Source organism: Nicotiana sylvestris, chromosome 8, assembly GCF_000393655.2.
Source record: "Nicotiana sylvestris chromosome 8, ASM39365v2, whole genome shotgun sequence".
NCBI lineage: Eukaryota > Viridiplantae > Streptophyta > Magnoliopsida > Solanales > Solanaceae > Nicotiana > Nicotiana sylvestris.
The window spans coordinates 180,697,091-180,723,090 of record NC_091064.1 but is presented as its reverse complement, the minus strand read 5'-3'; the positions used below and the strand labels follow the sequence as shown (position 1 = coordinate 180,723,090).

General features: G+C 40.1%; 1 long non-coding RNA gene across 2 annotated transcripts; it reads left to right on the top strand.

The window, feature by feature from the left end:
• Positions 1–1,171: 1,171 nt before the first annotated feature.
• Positions 1,172–15,093, top strand: LOC138876475 (uncharacterized). Of its 2 annotated transcripts, none has more exons than XR_011401770.1 (3): positions 1,172–1,404; positions 1,615–1,819; positions 14,723–15,093. It is a non-coding gene; the product is annotated as an uncharacterized lncRNA (long non-coding RNA). The 2 variants fall into 2 exon arrangements; XR_011401771.1 differs by having other exon boundaries at positions 1,615–1,839.
• The last annotated feature ends 10,907 nt before the right edge of the window (positions 15,094–26,000 follow it).

Sequence of the window (26,000 nt, the reverse complement as noted above, 5' to 3'; positions counted from 1 at the left end):
CTTGATAAACACTGGCCATTTTGAATGACCAATCCAAAAATTGACTATATTGTGCTATTTTTACTGATCAACACCACAAGCGGTACAGGCCGACGGTAATGGGCTAAGGTAAATTTGCTATATGAATTTATAAGTTAACGCTTTTTGTTGTTTCTTCACTGAAGTTATAATTTTTGGATCTTATACATAAATAGTTGGGGATTTATTGTTTGCTTTTTTTAATCGGTACATATAACTTATACACAAAAATATACATATTAAATATAAATTATATATATTACATATTTACCAACTATTTTTAGTTTAAGCAATTGGATGAACGACTACTTAAGTTAATTCTTTATATTTTTCTTGATTCTTTACTTAAATGTGCTAGGATTTAGTTTTTTCTTGAAAAAACTACTCTCTATAGCCCCTTAAACTTTTAATAGCTCATTTTTTTCACTGGCATGAAATGGTCTTTCGGCCCAAACATATTACATCTAATAGCCCCAAAATGTTTATTTTATATAGTGACAATCTGTTTTGTATATTTTTTGTATAGTTATAGTCTATTTCGTATATTTTTGTACAGTGATAGTCTATTTTGTATAGTGAAAGTCTATTTTGTATATATTTGGTATAGTGACAGTCTATTATATATAAATTGTATAGTGACAGCTTATTTAGTATATTTTGATTTAGTGACAGTTTATTTTATATATATTTTGTATAGTGACAGTCTATTATATATAAATTGTATATTGACAGTCTATTTAGTATATACATTGCATAAAATTTATATATAGAGTGTATCGTGCATCTTGAAATGTAACTATAATATATCACTAATGTATCTCGAGCGCTTTTATGTATCCAAAGTGTATAGACTGTTCTAGATGTATAAATTTTATATATATATATAAAATATATCGTACATTTTACAATATATCCTTAATATATCATTAAATTATCCCGAACGTTATTATCCAAACAAAAATACATGACGTATTTAAGACTACAGGTTTTGAATATACTTCTTTCTTTATTAAATTTCTTGTTAAAATCTATATAAATATATAAAAGAAGGACATAGCTCCGGTGACGTGGCTAGGCTCACTTATCAGGATTTGCTTTTCTCTTTTTTCTCCTTTTTTGGGGGGTTTTGAATGAACAACGGTTGCTACCCAATTTTATATTTTTTAAACCGTTTCTCTAATAAGCGTCGTTTCTTTTCCCTAATATGGCAGCCGTTTGCTTTTACCAATAAATCAACAGGGGTGAAAGAATTAAACATATTAGCGTTTCAACCAAAACCTTGAGGTCTTCAATTCCAATTACAGCCAGGACGGAGAATAAATCTATTAAAGATAGAGGAAGAAATGAATTGCGGAGAAGCAATTTCTCTCTGTAAAAATATCCGTGGTACAAAATTCTTCATGTTTGATTGGTGTTTGATCATGTGTCTCCTTATTAAACTTTTATTTACCGGCTTCTTACATTAATTTTTTGCAGAGTATCACAGGAATCCAATTCCTTTGCCTGTAGTCTTTCAATGAAAAATAGTGCATGTTATGTCATCAGAAAAGCCACCTTCCTTTCATTTAACATGATTATTTCATTGTCTTTTTGCAGTGCAAGATGTCTTCAGCTCTTGATTGTCGAACGATTCTTCTGTTTGTCCAAAGTCTATTAGGAGATTCGAGATTTTTCTGCGCCGCCTCCCCTTCGTTGTTTATTTAATATTTTTACCTTATCCTAACTGTAATTTCTTTTGCAGAACAAAATATTGAGAGCCCTCTTAATAGCCTGCTGCAACACCTTTGGAAGAACAAGGAAGGTAGCACTTATTCTATTCAAGTAAAGCCTATATCTATTTTCTTCTCCATCACTTAAATCTAATAGAGGCATTTGTCTGTTTGTATAGAACCTTAACATTTTCACAAATTTCAGAATCAAAATCATGTGCATGTGCTTAAAAGTTCACTTGAAGTATTTATATGGCTTAAGCTTAGGATTGGAATGAAATTCATAAAGATTGTCGAAGCGCCCAATTTGGTATAGAAAGATGGTAATGAAGCATTTTTTAGCTGGAGAAGCAATTGATAGTTAACTAATAGTCTGTTTGTCGTAAGCTTCTTTTTGGCAAAAAGTATTTTTTTTTTGCTAAAAGCACTTTTGGCCAAAAATTGAGGTATATGTACACCTACAGCTACACCGTTAGTTCCCCGGCAACGGCGCCAAAATTTGATCACGCCCAACTATGCCTTATAAAAAGGACAATGCGGTCGTTGCAAATATAATCCGGTTTACAAGTCCGGAGTCGAATCCCACAGAGAGTTAACCTATCAATCACAATCTTTAGACCCACTAAACTCTTCAGAACCAGCTTCCCAAATGTTTGAATCACAAGTTGATGGTTTCTTTAGTAACTAAGATTGCAAGTAAATTAAACAGGCTGTAAACTAAAACGCTAAGGTTGTAAACAATGATGAGATAAAGCTAAGGTAAAGATTTCCCCTATTGATGGAATCCCTTCTGTTTATGCTTTATACAAATGTACCAACACTTCTCTATCAATCATGAATGCTCGTCTTACCATAAATCTCTCCCGAGTAATCACAGTAATATACTATTGCACTCTCCCGAGATACACTAGCTAGCTTTAATTAACACAGTTCACTTAAGATTGCACCCAAGGCTTCGTTATCCCTAATCCCGCCTTTAAACCCGCAGTTATAGATTCCTCTTATACTTTAGGAGTGGTGTTATTCAACAATAACCTAAATATGCACTCTCTCCCGAGTTATGCACACTAAATAGGCACAGCTAATTGAGGATCCTGTCAATTAACTACAACAAGAACATAGTTGAATAAATAAAGATTGAAACTAGCAATTTGTATTCACATAAACAAGAAGTTCATCCCCCAATAGGTTCCATCAAAACCTTAGACAAAAGATTTAGCTACTCATAACTATGGGTAAACAAACTAAGATAAGATCCATCATAAACTAGCAATCAAAATCAAAGAAAAGAAGAAAGATGTTTTGGGTGATCTCTCACAATTGTTTTTCTTGCCAAGATACTTTAAAAATCAATACATGCCTCTCTTGGGCGAAGTCTAGTGTTTAAAATAGGTTTTAGGGCTAAAAATCCCGTGTTTGCACTTTAGTCCTTGTATTTTTCTCGCGCCTGCCGCGGTTCTTCCGCGGTCGCGGTGGAACCGCGGCCAAACAGCTCCTCTGAATCTCCTTCTGTCCACGAGTATCCTTCACCGCGGTTCTGCCGCGGTCACGGTGGAACCGCGGCAGAGTCATTTTTCTGATTCTTCAGCCTGTTTTTGCGTGGTTCACTTGGGACATTTCACGGTTGGCCTCTCTTTCTTCATTTTTTTGACTCCAAAAGTGTTCCCTAGCCTTCCTTAGTCATATATAACCTGCAAATCATGAAAAGCACTAATAAGAGCATTTTGTTATCACTTTTATTATTAAAACTATGCAAGAAGGCGGTTATTTAGGGCCTGAATATAGTTAAATTCACCTATTATCAACACCCCACACTTAAACCCTTGCTCGTCCTCGAGCAAGCTAAACCACACTTAAAAGCCTAACCGTTTGATGCTTTACCCCAAATATGTCACACCCACCATTTTGACGGAACAACCTAAGCAATGTGTCGGTCATACCCCAGATGCAGACTCTACTGCCATGACACACTTGCGCTCACTCTAGTTACTCTAATAGAGGTGAAGACTTACTTTTCCTTCCCGAGTCACATTCCCTCACATCAAAAGTCTGAGAGAAGTTCCACACGCATAAAATTCAAACACAAGGAACTGAAGATAGAAAGAATTCACTCACTCTCAGCAAAGAACATTCACATGCCGCACAGACACACCATAAGCTTGCCCCTAGTATAGTACTCTACTAATCGAGCTGTTTTAGTCAAAGATCAAGAGGTCTTTATTTGGTTGTAATGTAGGCTAAGGGACGGGTAGGATACATTTGGATGTAGTGACTAACCTCCCTAAGCACTTTTAATACACACTTCCTTTTATCTCAATTTCCCTGCTTAGCCTAATCATTCCTCCACATTTTTGTTTCACAAGTGACCCCTACTTTCCTTTAGGTGCAACTGGCTTCTTTTTTTTTTAAGGTACCAGTGCACCATTCAAATAATTCATTCCTGATTCCCCATTTTTTTTCGCTAACTCCCTACCACCCCACACTTTAACTTTTGTATGTTCTTTAGTGATTCAAGTGCTTTTCGGAGGTATAGGTTCAAACAATCAACTATTCAAACATAGGGATATAGGTCATTATAGGGTTATCAGAGAACAAGCTTCAGGCTCAAAGGGGTTAACTATGGCAATATAGACAGGTGGATTCACCATTATATGTAGGCTTACACAAAGAAATGCCTCAATCATCTCTAAAACCCAACAACTTCTATTTCGCTTTGCAAACACACAGGGCAAGTTCTAGGTATCGCACGCACGCACAGAATGCAAGTAAAATCTCACACACACTTAGCATGTAACTCGTTCGGGATCAATCTATCAACACTCATACGAGCGTTCAAGCAAAGCAAGATGTGCAAAATTAAGGCATAGATTTACAAGTCCACATCTGAACCTAGACGTCACACTCTCAAGTTCATTTTAGTTGGTTGCAGGTGTGTACATCAGAGGTAGCATTCTAGCCTTTACCCATCTTAGTCTTAACTACAAAAGAAAAATTTACCTAACCCGGTTCAAGAAAAACCCTTGGAAAAGAACCGTGGCCAAAAGAAAAACCAAGGGGGACTTACTACACTACCTAAAAAGAAAAATAAATAAATAAAAAAAAAACTTCATGGACTACTTCCCTCAAGAGTACTGTCCCAGTGGTCCGTCCTCAGGAAGAGTCCTCTACCTTTAAATTTTTTTATTTTTTTTATAAATATATCCAACTTGGACCCTCAAGAGACCCGTCGACAAGTGTCCGTCGTTGGGCCAAGTTAGACTCCTAATATAATTACAGTCAATTATATATAATAACATCAATTTCATGCTACAACACACACAATGTCTATGTACAGTACACATATAACTAGAGCAAGTCTCCGACCCCACACTTAAAATCATGGCATGTCCCCATGTCATATCACGAAAGTAAAGAGCAGAAGGGTAAAAAGACTTCCCTGAGACTCAATCAGAGTCGGAGACTGTGCTGGGGTCGACATGGCAAGCTCTCCCCAAAGCACGGAACCAGGCCATGAACCTGTTCTCAGACCGGGCCTGCCTCTGAGACATGGCATCCATCCGTGTGTGTAGGCCATCCACTGAGGTGCGGAGATCCGCGACCTCTTCCTCCATGAAATGCAGCATAGGCCTGGTAGACTGAGATCTGGCAAAGCCTTCCCCAGTATGGGGGTGCCGAGAGGGTCCGGCATTGTCATTAGATCTCCTGGACGGTGCAAGAGGAACCGGGTCATCAGCCTCAACATCTATCACAATTGTTGGAATGGTGCTTCAGGTGCCAATGCTCCATCAGCAGGATCGGTGGGGACCCTCCTCCGCAAGCACAGTCAGTCACCAAGGAAGGGAAGTAAAATCCCTTTGACAGCAGCGGTCCCCGCAAGACCATTTCGTCACCAATTACCTGTGCTGCATCAAAATCCTTCTTCGTCACGAAGCACCAAGTCAATAGGGCTCTGTTGAAGTTCACGTCTGTGGTGTTGCTGGATGGAATGAACCGGCTGCAGATGACAGTCAACCAACACTTAGCCAAGTGTGTGAAAGAGTTGGATTTCAGGGTGATGTGGTCCTTGATCCAGGTTGGTCGCCCACCAGCATAAAGTACATCAGTCATAACTTCCCACGTGACACCTGGTCTGTCGTGGTAGTAGTCAATATCCCCCGTGAACCGGGGTAGCCTCAATACCTGGCGGATAGTTTCAATTGAGGCATCTACCCTTGTGCCTCGCACAGTCACCTCCCTCAGCATATGTGCTGGGCAGTTCGCGTAGAACTCGCTAACCATCATCTGGTTCGCTGGGCCGGGGTCATAAAAGAGGAATTCCATTTCTCACCTTCGAATTTCTTCATACATTTCCTCCTGTTCCACGCAGAGGTCTGCCCGGTCAATTTGCAACTCATGAATGAAGTTCTTACCAGCAGTGGCATGAAAATCGTCCTCCGCTCGTTCTGATTCAAACCTGGACTCGTCATATGTCGGCTGTTGGGATGTGCCCACCCCTCTCTTTTGCTTTTTACGGGCCATAATACCTGCAATGAGTCAAGAAAATTCATAACCATCAAATTCATCCTAATTAGTGTCCGTCAGATGGGTACTCAGACTTCGCCACCCGATGGCACCAAAACACCATCCCCATTGAGTTCTTCTTGGCAGACTAGCCACATAAGCAAGGTAGGGAAGGTTACAATCTCCACAGAGGCCTCACAACAGAACTACGTACAACATTCGGCCTACACCACCCCACACTACTCCTGCACATATTATCAAACAGTGACAACACCCCCAATCACCAAGTATAACACCCCCTAATTAGGAGTGGGTATAACCCGCCCCATAATATTACAAAAACTCCAATATTTCGACCCGCATGGTGCATAATAACAACTACACCCCAAAAAAATGATTTCTAGGCTAAAACATCATAAACACCATGAAGGCCCACACACTATGACACCAAACAATTTCACAACAGTACCATACAACAATAAAAATCATGAAAGAAAGCAAAAATTGACAAAAGTTATACTAACCCTACCTAGGGTTAAACTAAATACAATTATGCTAAATTATACTAAGTTAGAAGATGAAATAGAGAGAGAGAGAAAGAGCAACTTACTTGTTTGGTTGAGGGAAAGTGGATGAAGAAGGTGGATAGTAGGGGAGGATGATAATGGAGTGATGTGAAGATGAGAAGAGAAGAGAGAAGATAGAGAGAAGTGGGAGAGAAATTAGAGAGAAGGGAGTGGGGGAGGGGTGTTTTGCTGAATCTGGGCGAATTGGGGGGGTTTAGTGGTAGGTGGGGGGTATTTTGGGTAAAAGGTGAAAAGAAAAAAAAATTAAAACGAAAAACTTACCTGGACCCCGTTTGCGTCTGCCGCGGTTCTACCGTGGTCGCGGTAGACCAAGTTCAGAGGGTCTCCCTGGCCGCGGTTTTACCGCGATCGCGGTATAACCGCGATGGCCTGGGTTCAGAGAAGGGTCAGTACCGCGGTTTGACCGCGTCTCTGATTCTGACATTTTTTTTATGTTACACTTACAACAATTTCGTGGGTTGCCTCCCATGTAGCGCCTGATTTAACGTCGCTGCACGACGCAGGAAGAGCGCATTTAAGGCTCGCTCGACCTCTGTGGTTCAGTCAGATGCAGTTCAGCCCCTTCCTTAGGCTCGCTCATACCCACATACAACTTCAATCTATGACCATTGACTCTAAATGTACGAGAGTCATTCTCAGTGGCAACTTCAACCGCTCCTGACAGGAAAACTTCAACTACTCGAAATGGTCCAGACCATCGTGACTTCAGCTTATCCGGGAACAACCTCAGTCTTGAGTTGTATAGCAATACCATATTCCCAGGTTTGAAGTTCCACTCAACGATGTTCTGATCGTGTAGCCTCTTCATTCTCTCTTTGTACAGCCTTGTGCTCTCAAAAGCAAGATACCGGAACTTCTCAAGCTCATGCAGTTCTGTGACTCTTGACGTGCCCGCAGCTTCCATGTCTAAATTTAGTTGTTTCAGTGCCCACCACGCTCTATGCTCAAGTTCTACAGGTAGGTGACAGGCCTTCCCAAACACTAACTTGTATGGTGACATACCAATTGGTGTCTTAAAAGCTGTCCTGTAGGCCCAGAGTGCATCATCTAACTTCCTCGCCCAATCAGTTCTCGTAGCGTTCACAGTTTTCGTTAACACGCTCTTGATTTCCCTGTTGGATACCTCAACCTGTCCACTAGTCCGCGGGTGGTAAGGAGTAGCCATCTTGTGGCGCACACCGTATTTTGTAAGGAACTTCTCGAAGGCTCTATTGCAGAAGTGAGTGCCTCCGTCGCTGATAATCGCTCGTGGTGTCCCGAAGCGGGTGAATATGTTCTTCTTTAGAAACCCCACCACCACTTTCGCATCGTTGGTGGGCAATGCTACAGCTTCCACCCACTTGGACACATAGTCTACAGCAACAAGGATGTACTTATTACCATAAGAGCTGACGAAGGGACCCATGAAATCAATCCCCAGACGTCGAACACTTCTATCTCCTGAATTGGGTTCATGGGCATCTCGTGGCGCCGGGAAATGTTCCCGGTGCGTTGACATTCATTACAACCCTTCACCCATGAGTGGGCATCTTTAAACATAGTCGGCCAGAAAAATTCGGCCTCTAGCACCTTTGCTGCTGTCCTGATCCCTCCAAAGTGTCCACCATAAGTCGATGCATGACAAGCCTGCAAAATAGAAGATTGTTCTATCTCGGAGACGCATCTCTATATCATGTTATCCAGGCATATTCTAAAGAGATAGGGCTCGTCCCAATAGTACAAGCGGCTTTCTCGAAAAAATCGCTTCCTCTGGACCGATGAAAGGTTGTGAGGAACTATACCACTGGCCAGGTAATTGGCCAAGTCCGCATACCATGGCGCTTCCTGATGAGTGATGGCGAGCAATTGCTCATCTGGAAAAGTTTCCAGAATTTCCTCAACTTCAATTGCATTTTCAGCTCCCTCAAGTCGTGATAGGTGATCAGCGACTTGATTCTCAGTGCCTTTGCGGTCACGTATTTCAAGATCGAACTCTTGCAGCAGCAACACCCAACGAATCAGGCGTGGCTTAGAGTCTTTCTTTTCTATTACGTACCTGAGAGCAGCATGGTCAGTGTATACAATTACCTTTGATCCTATCAGGTAGGGCCGGAACTTGTCGAATGCGAACACCACAGCTAGCATCTCCTTTTCAGTCACCGTATAGTTCAATTGAGCTCCACTCAGCGTTCGACTGGCATAGTAGATTGGGTGCATTAATTTGTCCTTCCGCTGGCCCAACACTGCCCCCACTGCGTAGTCACTAGCGTCACACATTAGTTCGAACGGTTGCTCCCAGTTGGGGGCAACAATGATGGGTGTTGTGACCAGCTTCTGCTTCAACTCCTCAAACGCTACCCTGCAATCATCAAAAAACACAAACGGGTGATCTTTCTCTAATAACTTACAAAGAGGGTTGGTGATTTTGGAAAAGACTTTTATGAACCGCCGGTAGAAACCGACATGTCCAAGAAAACTTCTGATTACTTTGACCGAAGTTGGTGGAGGCAGCTTTGCTATTACATCAACCTTTGCTCGATCTACCGCTATTCCCTTGCTAGACACCCGGTGCCCCAAGACTATGCCTTGTTGTACCATGAAATGGCACTTCTCCCAGTTCAGCACCAGATTAGTCTCGATGCACCGTTTCAGCACACGCGTCAAATTCACCAGGAACTCATCAAATGAACTCCCCACCACTGAGAAGTCATCCATGAACACCTCCATTATATCCTCAACCATGTCAGTGAATATGGCCATCATGCACCGTTGGAATGTGGCGGGTGCATTGCATAGGCCAAAGGGCATCCTCCTGAAGGCATAAATGCCATAAGGGCATGTGAAGGAGGTCTTCTCTCGGTCCTCAGGTGCAATGGAGATCTGATTGTACCCTGAGTACCCATCCAGAAAACAAAAGTGTGACCTCCCTGCCAATCTATCCAGCATTTGATCAATGAAGGGAAGTGGGAAGTGGTATTTCCGGGTGGCTAGATTCAACTTTCGATAATCCATGCAAATTCTCCAGCCTGTGACGGTTCTCGTTGAGATTAGTTCATTGTTGTCATTCTTCACAACCGTCATGCCACCCTTTTTAGGCACACATTGAACTGGGCTCACCCAGTTGCTGTCAGAGATTGGGAAAATAATTCCCGCATCTAACCACTTTATCACCTCCTTCTTCACTACTTCCTTCATATTTGGATTCAGCCTCCTCTGATGTTCCCTGGAAGGTTTGTGCCCTTCTTCCAGCAGAATTTTATGCATGCAGTAAGCGGGGCTGATCCCCTTGATGTCTGCCATGGTCCACCCAATGGCAGATTTGCACTCCTTCAATACTTGTAGAAGCTGTTGGACCTGCACATCTAACAAACTAGATGAGATAATAACAGGTAGAGTGGAGTCAGGTCCCAGAAATTCATACCTGAGGTGGGTTGGCAGTGGCTTTAGTTCTAGCTTCGGTGGTTCTTCAATGGATGGATTAGCTGGAGGAGTTTCTCTCTTTCCTAAGTGTAGGGGCTCAAACTCTAGTTCTCTATCCCAGAACCCTTTACCTTCCAATGCCAACACCCATTCTGCCAAGTCCTCACCGTTCACTTCCTCCAAATTCGTCAAACATGCAGCGAGGGGATCCTCAATCGTCAACACTTCATCAGCAGACTGTACGATTACATCCACGGCATCAATAAGAGAGCAATTTGCGAACTCACTTGGGCGCCTCATAGATTTCTGCACATTGAATATAATCTCTTCGTCATTGAGCCTCATCTTAAGCTCCCCGGTCTCACAATCAATAAGAGCTCTCCCTGTGGCCAAGAAAGGTCTTCCTAAGATGATAGGAATTTCTTCATCCACCTTGCAATCCAATATTACAAAATCTGCAGGGAACACGAATTTCCCCACCTGAATAAGTACATCATCCAGGATCCCAAATGGACGCTTCACAGTCCTGTCAGCCAGCTATAGAAACATAGAGGTGGGTCTAGCTCTCCCTATGCCCAACCTCTTATAAATGACCAGGGGCATAAGACTAATGCTGGCCCCTAAATCACAGAGTGCTTTCGCAAAAGCAAAGTTTCCAATTGTACATGGAATAGTAAAACTCCCTGGATCAGAGAGCTTTTCAGCAACAGGTCTAGTTACCACTGCACTGCACGTCTGAGTAAGTGTCACCGTAGCCAAGTCTTGAAAATCAACTTTCCGGGACATTAAGTCTTTCATCATTTTTGCGTATCCAGGCATCTCCTTTAAGGCTCCTTTACCTGAATTTGCTTGAGCATCTCAAAGAACTTTTTGTACTACTCCTCCTTTTGATGCTTGGCTAACCTCTGTGGAAATGGTGGAGGAGGTCTTTTCTTCCCAATCACTTGGGACTTTTCTTTCTTGGCTACTATCTCTACTACCGGCTCTTCAACTGCTTCAGCAACTTTCTCGGTCTCCTGCTTAGTATTCTTTTCTTCCTGAGCAGGCTGGACTGTCACATCTGTCAACCTTGTGGATTCATCCAGCTCAATGGCTCAATGGGTACCTGAATGAGTGTCTCAGCCTGTATATTGTCACGAGCTCTCTCTTGCTCTTCGTCGAGATCCCTACCGTTATGGAGACTCACCGCCATCAGCTGCTTCGGGCCCTGATCTTTAGGATTGATTTGGGTATCTGCAGGTAGCGTCCCTTGAGGACGATTGTTCAGAGACATTGAAATTTGGCCCACTTGCACTTCAATATTTTTGATAGCTGCGTCATGTGCATCTACTCTCTCGTTTATCTTCGCAGTGGACCCAATAACCTGCTGCATCATTGCTTCCAGTCTAGCAAACCCATCGTCCTGTCTTCCACCATGCTGCTGCTGAAGAGGGTGGTACCCCTGCTGCTGATTGTTGTACCCCTGTGGTCTAGAATACGGTGCCATGTTGTTGGGGGGTCTTATACCTCCCATGTTTCCGGCGTTATATTGTGGCTGAGGTGGTCTGTACTGCTGCTGAGTCTGCTGACCCCAGTTCTGATTTCCCTGTCTCTGACCCCCATAGTTAGCAACATAGTTCATATCTTCAGGGTGCTGATGATGATGATCAAGCTCTGTATTCCAAGGATTACCAATTGGCTGACTAATGCAAGATGTGCACAGGCCCCCATTGGTAGTATCTACTATGTGTACCTGCTGCTTCTGCCCTGATTCCTCCACCTTTTTGGTGAGGATGCTCATTTGTGTCAGGAGAGTCGCCATATTTTCAGCCATAGTGTTTGAAGGATCAAGAGGCATTGAGTGCACCACTGGAGTTATGGGTGCATTCCTGGATGTCCATCCCGAATTCTGTGCCATTTTATCTAGTAAACTCTGACCTTCACTCCATGTCTTGCTCAGGAATGCCCCACCAGCTGAGGCATCCACAATATTCTTCAACCCATCTGACAGTCCCATATAAAATCGTTGTCCCAACATCTGTTCTGGAATACCATGATGTGGACACATAACCAACATTCCTTTGAACCTGCCTCATGTTTCATGAAGTGTCTCCATCGGTTTCTGCTTGAAGCTCACGATCTCATCAATTTGTTGGGCAGTTTTGTTGGGTGGATGAAACTTGTTATGAAACTGCTTGATTAACTCATCCTAAGTTGCTATAGAATTTATGGGGAGTGAGTTTAGCCAAACCTGTTCAGCTCCTGTCACCGAGAATGGGAACAATAATAGCCTGATAGCCTCTGGAGTGACATTGGGCTGCCTCTGGGTCTTGCAGATTGACAGGAAGTTCTTCAGGTGTTGCTGAGGATCTTCAAGTTGTGTCCCAGAGAAGAGTCCCTTGTTTTGCAACAAGTGCAGCATGTTATTTGTGATCTGGAATGACTCAGCTTGTATTGCGGCCATAACTATGGCAGTAGCCAAATTGTCAGTTGTGGGATGTGCCCAGTCATACAGTGCACCCTCGGGCACCAGAGGTGCCGCTTCTCTGACAATCAAGTTGACTTGCTCATGCCTGCCGTTTCCGTTGGGGTCGATTGCGTCTCCCATATCAGTTTCGAATTTGTCTGTTTGTTGAGGTGGTTGAAGTCTTCTGTTGGCACGGTTCAATGCCCTGAATATTTTCTCAGGGTCTGAGAGTCCTTCAAGTAGTTCTCCAGTCCTGGTAGAGTTTCTAGGCATACACCTGTGCAACCCAGTCAACAACCGTCAAAAGTTTCAATCAAAAATTGGGTGTAGAGAAACTGCCTACACTAAGAATTTTTGTATTTCTATCCATGGTAATTGATAATTCCGTTAACTCCCCGGCAACGGCGCCAAAATTTGATCACGCCCAACTATGCCTTATAAAAAGGACAATGCGGTCGTTGCAAATATAATCCGGTTTACAAGTCCGGAGTCGAATCCCACAGAGAGTTAACCTATCAATCACAATCTTTAGACCCACTAAACTCTTCAGAACCAGCTTCCCAAATGTTTGAATCACAAGTTGATGGTTTCTTTATTAACTAAGATTGCAAGTAAATTAAACCGGCTGTAAACTAAAACTCTAAGGTTGTAAACAATGATGAGATAAAGCTAAGGTAAAGATTTCCCCTATTGATGGAATCCCTTCTGTTTATGCTTCATACAAATGTACCAACACTTCTCTATCAATCATGAACGCTCGTCTTACCATAAATCTCTCCCGAGTAATCACAGTAATATACTATTGCACTCTCCCGAGATACACTAGCTAGCTTTAATTAACACAGTTCACTTAAGATTGCACTCAAGGCTTCGTTATCCCTAATCATGCCTTTAAACCCGCAGTTATAGATTCCTCTTATACTTTAGGAGTGGTGTTATTCAACAATAACCTAAATATGCACTCTCTCCCGAGTTATGCACACTAAATAGGCACAACTAATTGAGGATCCTGTCAATTAACTACAACAAGAACATAGTTGAATAAATAAAGATTGAAACTAGCAATTTGTATTCACATAAACAAGAAGTTCATCCCCCAATAGGTTCCATCAAAACCTTAGACAAAAGATTTAGCTACTCATAACTATGGGTAAACAAACTAAGATAAGATCCATCATAAACTAGCAATCAAAATCAAAGAAAAGAAGAAAGATGTTTTGGGTGATCTCTCACAATTGTTTTTCTTGCCAAGATACTTTAAAAATCAATACATGCCTCTCTTGGGCGAAGTCTAGTGTTTAAAATAGGTTTTAGGGCTAAAAATCCCGTGTTTGCACTTTAGTCCCTGCACTTTTCTCGCGCCTGCCGCGGTTCTGCCGCGGTCGCGGTGGAACCGCGGCCAAACAGCTCCTCTGAATCTCCTTCTGTCCGCGAGCATCCTTCACCGCGGTTCTGCCGCGGTCGCGGTGGAACCGCGACAGAGTCATTTTTCTGATTCTTCAGCCTGTTTTTGCGTGGTTCACTTGGGACATTTCACGATTGGCCTCTCTTTCTTCATTTTTTTGACTCCAAAAGTGCTCCCTAGCCTTCCCTAGTCATATATAACCTGCAAATCATGAAAAACACTAATAAGAGTATTTTATTATCACTTTTATTATTAAAACTATGCAAGAAGACGGTTATTTAGGGCCTGAATATAGTTAAATTCACCTATTATCAGAAGCAGTTTTTTAAAGCTTGGCCAAACATTAATTGCTGCTCAGAAGTGCTTTTCAAACTAATTAGCCAAACACAAACTGCTTCTCACCAAAAGTACTTTTGAGAAAAACACTTCTCAAAATAAGCTGATTTTTGCAGCTTGGCCAAACGGGCTATAAGTCCCTCAATATCTTGGTATAGGCTTCAAGTGCAAGCGAAAATAAGTAGGAATTAGGTGGTTGAGAACTTCCTGGGATTTGACTTAATATATGGATAGGTACAAGAGAACCTTGGGTTGTTTTCTTTTCATGTTTCCTTGGTTATAAGCAAAAAAGTGTGAATCATGACCTAATGTAATTTGCTAGGATGCTGCGGCAAGCAAAGAGATCGAGAACATAGCTTTTTCAGCAAGATGTGGAGTTTATTGATGTGAAGAGCATGCCTTCTATTATACTCCTACAAATTAGTGAACAGGAGGCGATGCTTCCATATGGTTGCCTCTTTTATGACTGCTTAAATCTATCTTTCCTTCTCCATTTGAATTATCTCCATTTTAATAGTTAATGAACTTAGTATATATTTACCCACAGTTCTATTTAATTTAATAGTTTATCTAAGAGTTATTTAATGAATCGGTTTGGATAGATATCACAAATGATGAAGCAATTTCTTTCATATGTCTGTCATCAAAGCTTGCTTTTGTAATCCATATTTGTATACTTATTTTTTAACTTGAAGTAGTTGTATGACCATATCTTTGTTCAGTGCAAGTAGCTCTTTATTTGCTTTTTCATTTGAACTTATTTTCCTTCACCACATTCTTTCACTGAGTATCTTCAATTGATTTTGCTTAAGACTTAGAAGAACTCTTGCATTTGATAAACTAATGTCCTCTTTCTTAGAAGCATTTTTGGAAGTAACAAATGTTACTTTGAGTAGTTTCAAATCTGATTTAACTTGAAATGATTTTTTTGAAGGAAACTTGCACAAATGTCCCAAATAAGTCTCAACTTACCAACCTCTAGTCATTAGTCATTTATTGGAGATAATTAACTATTAAAAGAATCACGTGTAATGGAGAATCACATAAAAATGGTAATGCATTAATTATCTTTTCCCCACCCAAATAGTAATGGAGAAAAATAAATGTTTCTCCTCACAGTTACAGGTAATGCACTTTTTCAGTTAGCCAGAGTAACAAAATAAAATACTTTTAGATAGGCCCTTAATATATATTTGACTAAGAGACTCATGTATTTACCTTTTCCCCACCCAAAGATATATGTATAAATATATATTTATACTGAATATTTTGCTTAAATTTTTTTCTATTTCTTCTTTTCCGAAAGAATTTTTGATAGTGTAAAATGTTATTTATCAAAGCTCCAATTTTTGTATTGTGATTGATAATTAATTTTTATTGCTTAAGTGAAGTGTTTTAATCTCTTCTGTGTCAACTTATAGGACTATTCTAATTATATTTTTCACGAGCGCGATATATTCACTAGTAGTTAAATAAAACGAAGAGAGTATTAAATATTTCCCCTTGTTATTCTAGTCTACAATACATGAGGCTTCGAGTCCTTAACCATCAACTTGAAAAGACAGAAACTTCGTAGGTAGCATCAACGAAATCAATTAATTACAAGTACTTTGCATATATAAAACCCTCATTCAAAGTGAAGAACACATAATATTTCCAGCTCTTAAACTTGCTTCTTATTAGCTTTAGTGTGGCACAGAAGCAAAAATCAAATATAATGAGATTAGGACAAAAATTAATCATGGCTAAGTTACATATTTTCTACTACTGGATAAACGATTTAGGCTTTACAATTGTTTAATGAGAACGAGCAGGAGACGTTTGTTCAAAAAGAAACATAAGAAAATTAGATGAATGATGAAGTTAATCTGGATTAAACCAACGGTAGCCTAAGGAACATGCGGCAGCTTTAATGAGAAGGTGGATGAACGATTTAGGCTTTACAATAATGTTTGTCGGTATGTGGAGAAGACTAATTTAGGCTAGCCATTATAATTTGTTTGGGACTATAAATTTTATGGATCAATTCATGGCTAGCGAATGATAATACTTTCCACTGGCCGGCTACAAATTAAATTTGCTCTTTTTTCTTTTAAGAAATGGGCTTAAGGCCTAAATCCCACTTGCCTATTAAAGATAAAACTAATAGTAAAAAAAGGATGAAAAGTATAAAAAATATTTGAAATTATTTATAAAATTAATACAATATATATAATTTTAAATATTTTTTGTATATAATTTAACTGAGTTTTCCAAATTTTAAATAAAATTATGCAATACCAAATACTATTATTTAAAAAAAATCCCAAACAAAAGAAAAATGATTTTTTTAAAAATCGTTTTGGCTCTAATTTTGATTTATATAAATATTTTGCCAAAATTGTGAGCACCCCTATATAAAGGTGACAAACGGACGGGTCAGGTCGAATGTGAGCGAGTCGAAAATGGGTAATTGAATATGATCACTCTTGGGAGAATTCCTAGTCTCCCAACCTTGAGGAATCCCCAATTTGAGGCTTCATAAATATAAAAGTTAAACTCATTAGTTATCCATTTTCTAAGTGGATAATATGGTTCTTATCCATATTCGACCCGTTTTAAAACATTCGTTATCCAACCCAATTGTTAATGGATAATATAGGTGAATAATTATTTTGTTTTAAGCATTTTGTCACATCTACCCTATGTAAGAGTAAGACACATATCTTATATTCATAAGCTTAGTTTATACACCGATGGCGAAAATATTTATCTCAATGCAAGTGCTTAGTTTTCAAGAACTTAAACAAATTATTCAAGAGTTCATTATTACTGTTATTAATTATAAAGCCAGCTTATTAGAAGATCAGTAAAAAATTAAAAATGAGATCTTTATATGATGATTTCTTATGCTCAAATTGTAAGTGAGCATAAGAGATTTACTCCAAAATTGTTCAAAAAAATAAATAAATAAATAAATAAAGGCCAAAACCCTTGTCCAAATGATGACATAGAAATTACACCATGTAACCATTTTAAAGGGTTATTATTTAGGAATTAGCCAGTATGTCCTGAACTTGAGTTTTTTAGTTCAATTTTTTAGGACAAAAATATCCTGAATTATTCAGAAATTACGATTTTTAGTTTAAAATTCCAGGACAAAATAAGTACTGGCTAATCTCTAAATGGCATTCCTGAGATTAACAATTTGTGCACTTGCCCGGATGATGACCCTATTTTAAATGGGCCAACATGTCTAGTTCAGCCCAACCAATGTGTTGTGTAAGGCGAAGTGCACAAACAATCATTCTTAAGGCTGTTATTTAGGGTTTAGTCGATACTTATTTGTCCTGAATATTTTATCTAATTTTTTTAATTGCAGTACAATTTAGGATATTTGTATTCCAAAAAAGAAAAACTAAAATTTAAGATGCATTGGCTAATTTTAAATAACATCCTTTTAGAGTGCCTATTTGCTGCCATCTCTGCTTTCCCTTGATATAACAATAATTTGGTTTCTGTGTTTCATCATTTTAAGATGATTGATCAAATGTTCCTTTCAAATCTTCCAAGAAAACCATTTTATGTGATTGAAGATGCAGCTTAACTCTTTTTTTGGATAGAAAGACGAAGTTATCATTCATTAACAAGTATTAATACATAAAGATGAGTTCCCCGGGGGATTTCCTGTATTCTGGCTATCATGGCTACTAGTACTAGTGGAATAGTTAACATTAGGATTACCAAGTTCCGCTAGTCTATTAAGTACATTTATAGAAGCATTTCTATTGATAGTGGCACCAATTTTGTCATCATAGAGTAGCTTCAAAAACTTTGTAGGTGGTTGGTGCAAGATTGTCAAGAAGTTGGTGTTTGGTAGCTTTGATCCTTCAGTTGCAAGAAGTGAGCCACCTTGTTTCCTTCATGGAAGTTATGCTGGATCATCGGATTCCCCAGTTTCTTCAATAATGACCTGCAATCATTAATAATGTTAGTATAAATGGAACAATTATTTTTATCAATTAGGATTAGTAAATCCGTGGCATCAGTTTCGATTTTCAAGTTGGATAGGTTGTGTCACACGCCATTTGTAAACCCAATTTGAGATCTAGCAATTCCATATGGATTGGTGTGAACCAAAGTTTGCGCTATAGTATCCTAATTTCCAGCCCCCTGATGGTTTCGAACCCCCCCCCCCAATACCCCCTTTTTGTATTTTTCTTTAAAAGCTCCATCAATGTTGAGTTTTTAAGGCAGTGGTGTGAGGCGGGTGCCATTTGACAGTGATAGTTGAGGTTAGAGTATTTTGAAGTTTAAATAAAAATCATAACTCCTTCGACAATCTTAGGAACAACCTTTCCACCAATACTATACTGATGCATTCCATAGCATATAAGTACTGCTCCAACTTTGCATCGTAGACAATTAAATTTTATATCCAAACAAAATTTGGATTTTACCGTAATTAGACATATACTAGACCAAACAAATACTATGGGCTAGTGTGATCGAGCCCATTATTTAAATCTAATTAAATTAATTTAAATAAAAGTTCAATAAAATTGGGCTAGCCCATTCTTCCCTCAAATGGATCGGCCCATAAGCCTCAAGCCCAATAGCGCACTAAGGTTTTCTATTAGGATACTCTACCCCACACCTGTATAAATGTGATGACCCAAAAGGTCATCACTTGTTTTAGAAATAATTCGGCGTTCTAAGGCCTAAAAACCTCCCTTTTACCTTACCTTGATTTACGTGCGTGGTCCGGACCTATATCCGGAAAGCCTTCTGTGTGAAAATATGAGAAATAGAAATTTCTAGAGTTAAAATTTTATTATGGTTGACTTTGGTCAATATTTTGAGCAAATGGACCCGAATCCATGTTCCGACGATCCCGGGAGGTCCGTAGTAAAATATGAGACTTGAGCGTATGCCCGTAAATGAATTCCGAGGTCCTAAGCTCTAGAAATCAATTTTTGAAAGAAATTATTTTACTGAATTATCTAAGAAATGAAGAAAAGATTTAATGTTTGAAACCATTGTTATCGGGCCCGTATTTTAGTTCCAGATCCCGGTACAAACTTGTTATAGTATTTGAAAGATAACTGTGAAATTTGGTAAAAAACGGAGTTTATTTGACGTGAGTTGGACTTCCGGTTGAAGAATTATGAACTTTGAGAGCTCTTGATAAAAATATTGAGTTTTGAGGTTTAATTCATGATTTTACATGTTATTTTGATGATGTGATCGTACATGTAGGTCCATATAATGCTTTTGAGTTAGTATGCACACTTGGTTTGGAGTTTCGAGGGCTCGGGTGAGTTTCGGGTAGATTCCGGGATGTCTTAGGCTTAAAACATGGATGTTACAGGTTCAGAGAAGTGCAAATCTCTGAACCCGCCAGTGCTGACCGCATTGGTTTTAGTGTTGTCTGCGGTGTGGGCTGTGCGGCCGCACTCGATTTTGTGCGGTCCGCACAGGTTCACTAGTCTGACTTCGGAAGCCTATATCGTTTGATTTACAAGGAATTTTGAGATGATTCAAAAACGAAAGTTATAGACCTTTGTGTCTAGTTTCTAGAAAGATAAAGAAATCACAATTTGGACATATATAGAGAATGTTATGACTAAAATACTAAAGCATGTCACTGCAGTTCACATGGAGAGTTGTGCGGCGCACTCGATTTTGTGCGGTCCGCATAGGGGGTCTGAGAGGGGTATATTAAAATGGGATTTTTAGTTATTTTTCATTTTTCAAAATCCCAAAAAATATAAGAGGCGATTTTTCAAACAACATTTCTTCTCCAAAACATTAGTAAGTGATTTCTAACTCATTTTCTTTACTCCTTAACTTCTTTTTACAAGATTTCATCCTAGACTCAACGATTTTCATGGGGAAAATTGGGTGTTTTGGGTAGAACCTACGTTTTTTAAATTTTGGGGATTTGGACCTCGATTTGAGGTCCGATTACAAAACAAATTATATATTTGGGTTCGTGGGGGAATGGATAATCGGGTTTTGGTTCGAACCTCGAGCTTTGACCATGCGGGCCCGGAGGCGATTTTTAACTTTTTGGGGAAAACTTTAGAAAACTTATTTTCATGCATTAGAATTGATTCAATTAGCATTCATTGATGTAATTAAGTAACTTGTGGCTAGATAAGAGCAAGTTGGTGGTGGAATCAAGAGGTAAAGCGATAGTTGAGGCTTGAATTGGGTCCGTGGCATCTAGGTAAGTGTTTGGTCTAACCTTAGCTTGAGGGATTAGGAGTTGTATCATATTTTCTATGTGTTATTTGTTGAGTACGGCATATAGGCATGGTGACGAGTATCTATGCGTTGGTGTCAAGCATGCCCGCGAGTCTTATACTATGATTAATGTGACTTTGTTTCGTATTGTTCATGCTCTATATGATAATTTCTATTGAGGAATATGATTTGTGGAAGTATTATTGTTAATTGAACATGGTAGAGCGTTGGCTCAAGTTGAGAATTTAATTATTGAACATGGTCGAGCGTTGGCTCAAGTTGAAAATTGAATTGTTGAACATTGTAGAGCATTGGCTCAAGTTGAGAATTAACTTGTTGAACATTGTAGAGCATTGGCTCAAGTTAAGAATAGAATTGTTGAACATTATAGAGCATTGGATCAAGTTGTGAATTGAGTTGTGAAGTAAATATGAAAGAAGAAAGGAGAGAGAGAATCATGATATTGTCTCCCTTGTCGAGATGTTATTGTTTTGATATTGTTTCCCTTGCCGGGATTTGATTGTTGTACTATTGTTCCCTTGCCGGGATTTTATTGTGATTTCATTATTTTCTTGCCCTTATTTCTTGTGATTGTTGTTTGGGTGAGGAAGAGTGTTAAAACACGAAGGGTGATGCCGTGTATGATTTTGTGAGGAAAAGTGTAAAGCACGAACGATGATGTCGTGCCGCACGATGTACAATTCTGTGCCGATTATATTGATTTTATGGTGAGGATGAGAGTAAAAGCACGAAGGGTGATGCCGTGCAATTTTTATTGATTCTTATGGTGAGGACGAGAGTAAAAGCACGAAAGGTGATGTCATGCACTTGTCCTTGATTTTCCTGATTCTTACTGATAATTGGGTTATGTTGTCCTTTACGTTTATTTACTGATTTTCTGTTGTTACTTGATTTTATTTCGGTGTTATAGATTCCCTTACCCTATTTTCCTTGTGATTGTTGTTTGGGTGAGGAAGAGTGTAAAGCAGGAAGGGTGATGCCGTGTATTGTTTTGGTGAGAGAGTGTTAAAGCACGAAGGGTGATGACGTGTGTTGTTTTGGTGAGAGAGTGTTAAAGCACGAAGGGTGATGCCATGCACTTGTCTTTGATTTCCTAATTTTTATTGATAACTGAGTTACAGTTTCTCTATATTTAATTATTGGTTTCCTATTGATACTTGTTGTACCCCGCAGCATGATTCCCTTTTCTTATTTTCAATTGAACTGTGGCGATCCTTATGTTTATTTGTTGTTCTTCGGTTATTATTTGATGTCCTTTCAACATGTTACCCCCTCCCATACTTAACTGTACATTATTTATCTTCTTTTCCGCTGTATATGATTTAACTCCACAGGTTTTTTTGTTAGTCTGGTCCCAGCCTCGTCATTACTTCGCTGAGGTTAGGCGAGGCACTTACCAGCACATGGGGTCGGTTGTGCTGATACTACACTCTGCACTTTTTGTGCAGATCACAGTACTGTAGACTTTGGACCATAGTGAGATTGCTGCTTCGCGTTCATCAGGCGACCCGAGATAGTCGTGCAGGTGTCCGCAGGCCTTGGCATCTCCTTCCATCTATTATTCTTGTTTCTTTTGTATTCCCAGAGACAGTGTTGTATTATTTCTTTCAGACCTTTAATTGTAGTACTCTTAGACAGTCTGTGAAGTTGTGACACCAGTCTTGGGTAGATTTGTTATGGAATGGTATTAGCAGTGTTATTAAAACTTGAAATTAAATCCTCCGCTTATTAAATTTTGTTGATTATTAACTACTAGTTCTTAATTGTTAACGGATTTGGAATGGAAACAAGGTAAATAATTCAGTTGGTTGGCTTGCCTAGCTTTCCCTAGTAGGTGCCATCATGACTCCCGAGGGTGGGTAAACCGGGTCGTGACAAGTTAGTATCAGTGCTCTAGGTTACATAGGTCTCACAATTCACAGACAAGCTTAGTAAAGTCTGAGGGATCGGTACTAAGACATCTGTATTTATCCCCCAAAGGCTATAGAGTTAGGGAAAGTTTCACTTCTATTCTTCTCTATCGTGCAATTTTGTTCTCTCAATGCTAAATTGAAACCTCTACTCTTATCCTTTTGCGAATGGCAAGGTCACGTACCGTTTCTTCAGCCGAGCAGCAGCACAAACTGGTGATAGATCAGCTACGTCTTCGGAGGCTTTCTGGAGGTTTGGTAAGTTTTACTAAGCTCTTTACTACCACTTTCAGCGGTGCATCTTCTGAGGATCCCCAGGATTATTTAAGCAGTTGCCACGAGGTTCCCAGGAACATGGGGATAGTGGAGACCAATGGGGTCGACTTTGTTACTTTTCGCTTGTCTAGATCCGCCAATACTTGTTGGAGAGATTATTGTTTGGATAGACCAGTTGGGTCACCAGCTTTGACTTGGGATCATTTTTCTCAGCTATTTCTAGAGAAGTTTCTTCCTATCACTCAGAGAGAGATCTATCCGAGGTAGTTTGAGCGCCTCCAACAAAGTTCTATTACTGTTACTCAATACGAGACCAGGTTTATTGATTTGACCTGTCATGCTCTTCTTATACTTTTCACTAAGAGAGAGAGAGTGGGGAGGTTCAATGAGGGACTCGTTCAGCACGCTCAATCAGCTAGAGGTAGAGGTAGAGGTATTAGATGTGGAGGTAGAGGTGCTAGATGTGGAGGTACAGGTATTAGAGGTGGAGGTACAGGTACTTTTCTGGTTTGTAGTCGAGATGCTTCGGTTTTATTTGATCCAGGATCTATATACTCTTATGTGTCATCTTATTTTACGCTGTATCTGGTCATGCCAAGTAATTCTTTGAGTGCTCCTATTTATGTGTCTACACTGGTGGGTGAATTTTATTATGGTAGATCGTGTCCATCGTTCATGTATAGTTATGATTGGGGGTTTTGAGACTCGCATGGATTTGTTACTTTTAAACATGGTTGATTTTGATGTCATGTTGGGGATGGACTGGCTATCACCTTACCATGCTATCTTGGACTATCATGACAAGACTGTGACCTTAGACTTACCGGGTTTACCTCATTTAGAGTGGAGAAGGACTCTTGGTCATTCTACCCGTAGTGTTTTCTCATATATGAAGGCTCGGCGTATGGTCGAGAAGGGGTATTTGGACTATTTGGAAAATGTTCGTGATTCTAGTGTCGAGGTTCCTTCTATTGATTCCATGCCTGTTGTTCGTGAGTTTCCTAAGGTATTTCCTTCAGACTTGCCGGGTATGCCACCCGACAGGGATATTGACTTCTGTATTGATTTGGCTCTGGGCACTCATGCCATTTCTATTATGTCGTATCATATGGCCCCGTCTGAGTTGAAAGAGTTGAAGGAGCAGTTGCAAGACTTGCTTGATAAGGGCTTCATTGGGCCCAGTGTCTCGCCTTGGGGTGCGCCGATGTTGTTTGTCTAGAAGAAGGACGGATCGATGCGAATGTGTATAGACTACCGGCAGTTGAACAAGGTTACAATCAAGAATAAGTATCCATTGCCAAGGATTGATGACTTGTTTGATCAGCTTCAGGGTGCCAAGGTATTTTCGAAGATTGACTTGAGATTTGGTTACCATCAATTGAGGATTAGGGCATCCGATGTCCCTGAGACAGCTTTCCGCACTCGGTATGGGTATTATGAGTTTTTAGTGATGTCATTCGGATTGACAAATGCCCCAGCAGCTTTTATGGATTTGATGAACCAAGTGTTCAGGACTTACTTGGATTCATTCGTGATAGTCTTCATTGATGATATTTTGATTTATTCCGGCCGGGAGGAGCACGAGCAACATCTTAGAGTGGTTCTTTAGACCTTGAGGGATAGTCAGTTGTATGCTAAGTTTTCTAAGTGTGAGTTCTAGTTGAGTTCGGTTGCATTCCTGAGTCATGTTGTATTAGTATAGGGTATTCAGGTTGATCTGAAGAAGAATGAGGTAGTCAAGAACTGGCCTAGACCAGCTTCAGCTACAGAGATTCGGAGTTTCTTGGGATTGGCAGGCTACTATCATCGGTTTGTGGAGGGGTTTTCGTTTATCGCAGCCCCAATGACCAGGTTGACCCAGAAGGGTGCCCAGTTTAGGTGGTCAGATGAGTGTGAGGTGAGCTTTCAGAAGCTCAAGACAATTCTGACTACGACACCGGTGTTGGTTTTGCCCACAGGTTCAGGGCCATATACAATTTATTGTGACGCATCTCGTATTGGGCTTGGTGCGGTGTTGATGCAGGATGGCAAGGTCATTGCTTATGCTTCATGGCAGTTGAATATTTATGAGAAGAATTATCCGGTTCATGATTTAGAGTTGGCAGCCATTGTTCACGCGTTGAAGATTTGGAGGCATTATCTGTATATCATGACATGTGAAGTGTTCACGGATCACAAGATTCTGCAGTACTTGTTCAAGCAGAAGGAGTTAAATTTGAGACAGAGAAGGTGGTTGGAGCTATTAAAGGACTATGATATCACCATCTTATATCATCCGGGAAAGGCCAATGTGGTGGCCGATGCTTTGAGTAGGAAGTCAGCCAGTATGGGCAGTCTTGCTTATATTCCGATCAGTGAGAGACCGCTTGCTTTGGATGTTCAAGCTTTGGCCAATCAGTTCAAGAGGTTGGATGTTTCTGAGCCCAGTCGTATGTTAGCTTGCACGGTTGCTCGTTCTTCTTTATTGGAGCATATCCGTGATCGGCAATATGATGATCCCCATTTGTGTGTCCTTAGAGACACGGTGCAGCACGGAGGTGCCAAACAGGTTACCTTAAGTGATGATGGAGTTTTGAGATTGCAGGGTCAAGTTTGTGTGCCTAGTATGGATGGTCTTTGAGAGTTGATTTTAGAGGAGGCCCATAGATCCCGGTACTCTATTCATCCGGGCACCGCAAAGACGTATCAGGATTTGTGGCAGCATTATTGGTGGCGGAGAATGAAGAAGGATATCGTTGTATATATGGCTTGGTGTTTGAATTGTCACCAGGTTAAGTACGAGCATCAGAGGCCTTGTGGTTTGTTCCAGAAGATCAAGATTCCTGATGTCACGACCCCGGTTCGCCCTCCGTGAACCATCGTAACGACACCTAGTCTCTACGACTAGGTAAGCCTAAACTTGCGGAAGATAACCAAAACTTGCAGAAGTAAAACAATTTAAAAATAGAAATAAGGCAATAACAGTGTTAAATGTGCCGCTCGCCATACACCATATTTATATAGATCTCAAAACCAATACCTAAATCCAAGACCCGAAAACCCACGAGTCACAAGCTAAGAAAAAGAAATACTACATAGCTCTAACTCCGAAATTTTGTCTAATAAGAACAGAGGTAAAGAAGGGCTAACTACTAAAAGCATGAATAAAAAGGGACTTCTCGGTCT